Below are 8,338 nucleotides of genomic sequence, written 5' to 3'. Positions count from 1 at the left end.
CACTGTGAAGTGAATGTTCATGTGAGAATGATGCGAGTCGGACTGTCCCTGAGGTCACAATAGGAAGACCCTATGAAGGGACCGTCCAGACAACCTGTGTGTTTCAACCCCACAAAACAAGTTACCAGAGGAGGACTACAAAGGACTGAATTACAAATAAAATTGTGAGGACTACAAAGGACTGAATTACAAATAAAATTGTCATTTTTATGACTGCCCTATGATAAAAACATATTTTCCCACTCTCCTTTAGACTAGCAAAAAACAAAATTGTGAAAACTGCAAATGTATAAAAGAAAACATTGTACATTTAATTAACAGTATTCAGATTCTTAAAGGGACACCCCAAAATTCGTTTGTCATTAATCACTTACCCCATGTCGTTCCAAATCTGTAAAAGCTTCGTTCCTCTTCAGAACACAAACAGATATTTTGGATGAAAAACCGGGGGGGCTTGGCTGTGCATAGAGTCCCAAGTAAAATACACTGTCAAGGTCCATAAAAGTATGGAGTGCAGAATTTGGATCAGTGTTTTCATTAAAGAATAGCCCTGTATTCGACTTTATTCAACTTTCAGCTCTGGCTCTCCACTTCAGTGTGTGCGCCAGTGCATGCTGTACGCAGGCAGCTGTTGGGATGGTTTTGCTTCAATGGTTGATTCTGTTATGATGTAAAAGGAGTTTAGCTAGTTTTGATGTGTGCCGCTCACGTTTGGGCCAAAGGTGAAATCCACACTACATTTCAATAAGAATTTTGCATGTATTCTACCTCCATGCAGATTTCGCAAATCAGCGGTTTCAAAAGGGACCTTCTTTTCTTCATTCATCGCCATGTTGTACACAAGTTGGCCCTTAAATACTTTGTGCATGTGATGGTTTTTGCTGTGAAAGAGTTTAGACTGAAAAAAAAAATGAAGGAAAACACTGAATAATTTCTGAATCCATCATTTTTATGAAGAAATTAAGGTGGTGAACTTTCTGAATCCATCGTAATTATTCCCTTAGTGGTGTTATGAATTCATGCTAACCTTGAATCGGATTTAATGTTTTTTAATAGTTGTGGCTTATTTGATTATTACACAAACCAGACCGGTCAAAACGAAATCTCCTAACGACTCTCATTACTGTTGACTAAATCCAGGGCTACAGTATTCGACTTGTCCTCCTCTGCGGGAGTAAATGTTTTTTTCTCAATTCAGATTGACGGGGCTCCTCGTGGGCCCCAGCAACACATTTTGCACCGACTTACTGATTCTTCAGGGTGTGAAGTACCGGAGATGTGTTGCTTTGAATGCATCTGTATATATGCAATTAGACTGTAAATATACATGAGCAGGATCAATCATTCTTTGTACACTGATGTCAAATTCTTTCCAAACAGTACATTGGCAGGACCTACTTTTAACAGCCGACTTCACGAGTCGTCGAACAGCGTCCAATCAAGTAAAGTGTCGGTCATTATGGTCATGATCTTTTGAGAAGTGACTTGTGACCTCTTAGAGCTTTGCACTTTCTTTATAGATGTACTGCTCATATTTTTGTAGTTTTCACCCTACAATTGTAAGCACTGCAAAAAAAAAAAAAAAAAGAAAGAAAAAAAAAGGAAAAAGAATGCACTGAAAGATGTTATTTACATTGAATCTGATTATTTGGTAATGTTACAGATATCGAAGAAATGTATTCAGTCAGTTATGCTAAACAATTTTTCTTTTGTTGTGGCAGACTGACTATGTGAAGACTTTATTGAACAAATATGACATTTTTGTTTTGTTTGTTTGTTTTTTGCTATACAGATTTCTGTGTTCTAATAGCCAGCCTGTACTTTATAATCCATTCTGTACAGTTCTAATAGATGTCTATATAAAAAGTATGTTCTCTCTATATATTCTGTTTCAAACAGGCATCATGTCAAATGTGTGACATTGTAAAGGGAAGAAAAACATGTAATGGGCCTCTGGCAATATGTGAGTGTAAATACAGGTTATTTTGCGTGACAATGTATAAGTTCTTTTTCCTGTGGTTGTTTCATAAAAAAAAAATAATATGATTCAATTATAATTTTTTTTAAATCTGTAATTGATCAACTAGCCCTTTCCCCTGTGTAGTAAATAATTTAATGTTACCGACACTTACTGCGCCCTTTTTTTTTTTTTTTTTTTACACTGAGGGTTGATTCATGTCCAGGGGGAAAGTGCCAAGAGAACCCCCATCCTTGTTTGATTTCTGGAAAGCTCTTAATATTGTATATGAATGAAGAACTGTGACTGAGTACTGGAACACTGTTTATGCATTATTTTGTAAGGCAAGACTTTATGCTCCACTGGGTGTATCTAACTTAAAGTGTTGAGAAATGTCCCGGTCAGTCCAAAATCAAAAGAGAAAGAATACATGAGAAGAAAATAGGCCTATTTAAGGTCAATTAAGTTTTTTTTTTTTTTTTTTTTTTTTGATTTTGGGATGAAATATAACCTGGATATTTCTTTGTGAAACACACCTGTTAAGATAACTGGAATTTGACATTTATGTTCCCCTTTCTTTTATTTGTTTAGCTGGATCACTGGTTGTGAGTGAATGTGTGTGTGCGTGTGTGTGTGTGCTCCCGGCAGACTCAATCTCTCACGGCTTTAGGTGTCAGTACTCTATGCTTGTGCATCCTGTGAGAAGCTTCTCTGCAGTCAGTGGAAATGTTCCTTGTAATACTGTGCATTTAATAAAAGTGGTTTGTCTTACTACATTGTGTATAATGTTGCAAATTTTATTCGTAACTACTATGCAGATACAAATATAAAGAGAGAAATAGACACACATGCACAACCACACAAACATATATATGAGTGTGTGTGTATATAGATATTTATATCTCTTATATACACACACACACACACATACATGTACACACAAACACATATTACCCAGTCTGGTTTCAGAAGTGGACATTCAACTGAGACTGCCTCTCAGTTGTTGAAGCCCTAAGACTGGCAAGAGCAGATTCCAAATCTTCAATACTTATCTTGCTGGATCTGTCTGCTGCTTTTGACCTGGTTAACCATTAGATCATCCCGTCAACCCTATTGGCAAAGGGCATCTCAGGAACAGCATTCTAGTGGTTGGAGTCTTACCTCTCAGATAGGTCCTTCAAGGTATCTTGGAGACATGAGGTGTCCAAGTCGCAACATCTAACCACTAGGGTGCCTCAGGGCTTAGACCACTTCTCTTATCTGTCTACATGACTTCACTAGGTTCTGTCATTCAGAAACATGACTTTTCATGTAACTGCTATGCTGATGACACACAACTCCACCTCTTATTCCAGCCTGATGATCCGATGATAGCTGCTCACAACTTAGCTTTTCAGAAATTTCTTGCTGGATGAAGGACCATCACTTTCAACTCAACCTTGCCAAGACAGAACTGCTTGTGGTTCCACCAAACAATTTCATCACAATTTCACCATCCAGTTAGGGACATCAACCATAACTCCTTCTAAAACAGCCTGAAACCTTGGAGTTATGATTGATCATCAGCTGACTTTCTCAGACCACATTGATAAATCTACCCAGTCCTGCAGATTGCTTTATTCAACATCAGGAAGATCAGCCCCTTTCTTTCAGAACATGCTTCACAACTCCTTGTTCAAGCTCTTGTTCTGTCCAGGCTGGACTATTGCAGCCAGTTCTATCAAACCTTTACAATTAATCCAGAATGCGGCTGCAAGATTAATTTTTAATGAGCCGAAAAGAACATCCGTCACACCTCTGTTTATCAATTTGCACTAGCTACCAATAGCTGCTCGCATAAAATTCAAGGCATTAATGTTTGCCCGCAAAACCACCACTGGCTCTGCACCCCTTTACCTAAATTCATTCCTTTAGACTTATGTGCCCTCTAGAAGCTTGTGTTCTGCAAGTAAACGGCACATTATTGTGTCATCCCAGAGGCACAAAAACACTTTCACTTTACATTAAATGTTCCCTCCTGGTGGAATGACCTGCCCAACTCAATCTGAGCATCTTCAAGAATAGACTAAAAACACACTCTTCCATCTTTATTTGACCCTCCCACTCTAGCACTCTCTATTCTAATTCTATTCTTAAAAAAAGAAATACCCCCTTTAAACTTAGCACTATATTCATTTACTAACTGCTTGTTTTCCTCATAAAAAAATAAATAAAAAAATTAAAGATAGATATACACACATATTTTTGTGTGGTTGTGCATGTGTCTATTTCTCTCTATATTTGCATAGTTAGAATTTAAAAGTTATTTATTCCTGTAATGGCAAGGCTGAATTTTTAGCAGCCATTACTGCAGTCTTCAGTGTCACATGATCTTGCAGAAATCTTTACTGTCAGTTATGATTTAATGCATCCTTAAAAAAATTAAATAAATCACTGAACATAAATTCCTAAACTGTAGCATATAGTACATGCATAATGTCTGTTTTTGGTATATTTAAGCAAAAATATTAATCTTAATGTGTAAGGACCAGTGGCTATAAAATAAAAGTACGCATAATTCATGTCACAACAATGTAGCAAAATAAACTCTTGTTTACTATTTACTACTTTCAAGAACTTAACACCACTTATTTTTCTCCATTCTATTTTTATGACAGTGAAGAAAGAAATTGTTTTGAATGATTCGTATTATGTGCTTGCTCATAAAGGGTTATTTTGGTAGAAAGGCCACTTCATGTATGGCATGAAAAGAATCCCAAGGCTAATATTTAGGTCTAACAATAGCCAGTGAAGTGAAGGGCTAGCTGCTCCAAACCATGGCACAATTCACATAGACAATCCGTAGTAGCTGGCACAATGCATGCCTTGCAGGTAAACTGTGAAAATGGCATCAGGTATCTTGAGACTTGAGGGCTAAAGTATTAACTGTGTTTGTGATATTTGCTTTTGTGGTAACTTGGTTTTGTTTGATTCTTTTTTTTTTTTATTATCAGCTTAATATTATAAATCCAAAAATGAAAATTGCTGAAAATGTACTCAACCTCAGGCCTTCCAAGATGTAAGTAAGTTTGTTTGTACAGAATAGATTTTGAGAAATCTAGCATTACAACACTTGCTCACCAATGAATCCTCTGTAGTGAATAAGTGCCGTCATCACAGTAATTCACATGTAATCACATGATTCCAGTCCAGCAATTAATGTCTCGTGAAGCAAAAAGCTGCATGTTTGTAATAACTTCTGGCCAAAATGCCAGTCCATAAAGTTGTAATCACATTATTTCAGATTTAGTCGCTCTGTTTGTTGTTGTGTAAAGAAGCTGATGTATTTTTTTTTTATTTGATTTTTGTTTTCTGTTGTAGGTGGTTGTTTTTTTGTTATTATTTCTCTTATGATTCAGAGACAGATTTTATTTTTTTGGTGGAGGAAATATTATGGACAATGCTGGGTAGTAACAGATTACATGCAATCTGGATAAAGTACTTGTAATTAGATTACATATTAAAATGCTCTGAATCATACTAGTTACTTCTTTATCAATTACATAATATTTACCCAATTTACAAAAATCATTTCAATTTAAAATGTGTTTTCTCAACATTTTAACTCTGCATCAATTACTGATGAACACATTAATTTTTTTTTTTTAATTATCCTTCAGTGGGTTATTTAACAATGTATTACTATGTCTTTGGAAGGCCTTTGTCTTTCCAGTACATTACAATGCATAAATTCACATTATATCTTATTAACAGTACATGCAATGCAAGGGTTCTCAACTTTATGTCAGCCGATCACTTTCATGGTATTTTTGTGTATTTGGTTATGTAATGTTTAAGCAATGTTTAGTTATTCTTTTAGTTAATATCGAGTTATGAGTATATTTTATTTCTCCTTGGATTTTTTTTTTTTAATGGCAGATGGAACTGTTCTGATGATATATATATACTATTCTGGACCTATATATATATATTTATATAATATAATATACAGTCCTAGCATACACCCCATTTACAGCGATAAATATATTGACTTGATTGCAAATGATTGCACAGCTACTATTTAAACTGAAATGAGCGACATGGGAATCAGTGATTAATGACTGAATTTCATTTTGGGGTGATGAACTGACTTTAACTGTCATTTTGCATTATTGACACTGTTTTCCTAATTAATGTTGTTCAGTTGCTTTGACACAATTTGTTGTGTATAAAGCGCTATATAAATAAGGGTGACTTGGTACAAGATTAAATCAATGTGATAAAGTACGTAAGTAATCTTCCCAGCACTGATTATGGATAAAGGACTCTTATATTTTGTCCAGAAGCAACAGTTTGAAGTTAAAAATGTCTTGATGGATTGATGACAAACACAACTGTTTTTCTTCACAAGACATTAACTGACAGATTGGAGTTGTGTAGATTACATGTGGATTATTGTGATATTTTTATCAGCTCTGATTCTGATGGCACCCATTCACTGCAGTGGATTCACTGGTGAGCAACTGATGTAATGCTAGATTTCTCAAAATCAGTTCAAAATTAACTAACTCATATACACCTTGGATGGTCTTAGGGTCAGCACATTTTTATCTCTGGGTAAACTAGTCTTTAGAATACTTTCCACTATTCAGTCCAATATGTCGACTATGAAAAGTGTGCATAGTGTATTTTAACTAACTCATATACACTTCCAATAAATTGAGGCAATATGTATTAACACTAAAAATTCCAATAAGTGCACTTAAAATACCCAGATGATGCACTTGTGCTAAAAACTGTATGAAACATTTATGGAGGTCAATTTTGTGTGGGCTAGCATCAAGTATCTAGTTCTTTTCATTCTATTTATGGCACAGACGCAAAAAAAGTAGATTTTTTCAAAACCTTTTGTGTGTAGCAATACTTTTGTATGAATGGGAAGTAGGGTAAATTTATAAATAGGCTGATGTGACTAGTATTCAGACCACAGTCACAGAGAGTAAGAGGATGGGGTTTGGTTTTCATCAAAAGCTGTGTGCCGTTTTTATTGTAGTATTCTAAATTTACATTAAAAAAGAAAGTCTGCCCATGTCCTAGATCCATTATGAAAGTTAACGCACAAATTCCATATACATCTCATTGTATTTTACATAGAGGATAAGAGTATAGGCATGGAGGTGGCATGATCAATCACAAAGCTTAAAAGAACCAAAAGAGATTAAAAGAAAACCCCCCGAATAAATAGAAGGTGCTGTCTATTAGCAGAGAGTATGTAAGCATGTCACTCTTTTGAGAAGTTCAACACAAAGGCCGAAACGTGGCATATCTCACACCCTCCTTTTACCAATGAAGAGAGAGGGGTTTCCAAGCGTACGAAAGCAGAAATGTGAGGAGCAGAGTGAGATGACAATGGAGAGCCTAACTTGTCTGTACAGGTGCATAAGTTAGAGAGTACATCTGGTGGTTACACAGACACTAAGACATCGACGTCTAGTTAAAATGGTATAAAGCAGGTTATCTTTTGTCGATACCTGTATATTCTTTTTCTCGTAGGCAACAAGACATTTTTAAGGTGTTAACTTGCCTCGGCCAATTAGGGCAGACCATTTGAACGTCCAATAGAGCGCAACAGTGCGGTTTTGAAAGTAAAAATCCCATTTACTTACTCCATACAGCAACCGGTTTTTAACATGAAAACCTCTGAAAAAGATGAGCAAAGTTTCAATGTCATTAAAAATAAAAAAAAAAAAAAGGAATTTACGGTGAAAAACTACACTACCCATAATTCTGAAGAGAGCTCAACCAATCAGAGACTTTGCTGCTATCATGGAAACAAAAATCGCAGCAAGAGTTCAGTAATGACTACCCACTCCCATTAAGCACTGCAAATTACAAACAAGTAACAAGTTCACATCAAAATGAGTATTTGTTGGGACAAATTGGTGCAATAAAATGTTAAATTTTAAATCAACAGCTGTTAAATCTGTCTGTTCAGACCAACATGAACCTTCGTACACAATGTGACAATTTATTTAATTTTACAGAAGGGTGTTCTATTCTTTTTCCATTACACTGCGAAGAAAACTGGCCAACCAATAAAATTCTCACATGTGATAACATGTCCAAAGCCACTACTGTTACAGTTCAAATTAGCATTTTTATTCAGCCTGTCGTCCATTTTTATGCATTGGTCTAAACAGACAAATTCATATGCAAAAATCGAACCAAATTTGTGGCAAATTCTTGGTAACAGTATTTAAATCTCCACAAACTTTCAAACTACGTTAAATTACAGTAGTCAACATTTGATGTGGATCAAAACCTTTCATCAAAGTTGTCCTAAAATCTAAAAGCGTTCTTGTCTGAAAGGGTTAGTTCACCCAAAAATGAAAATTATGTCAT

Source organism: Cyprinus carpio, chromosome B5 (assembly GCF_018340385.1).
Source record: "Cyprinus carpio isolate SPL01 chromosome B5, ASM1834038v1, whole genome shotgun sequence".
Classification (NCBI taxonomy): Eukaryota; Metazoa; Chordata; class Actinopteri; order Cypriniformes; family Cyprinidae; genus Cyprinus; species Cyprinus carpio.
This window is presented reverse-complemented; position numbering follows the sequence as displayed.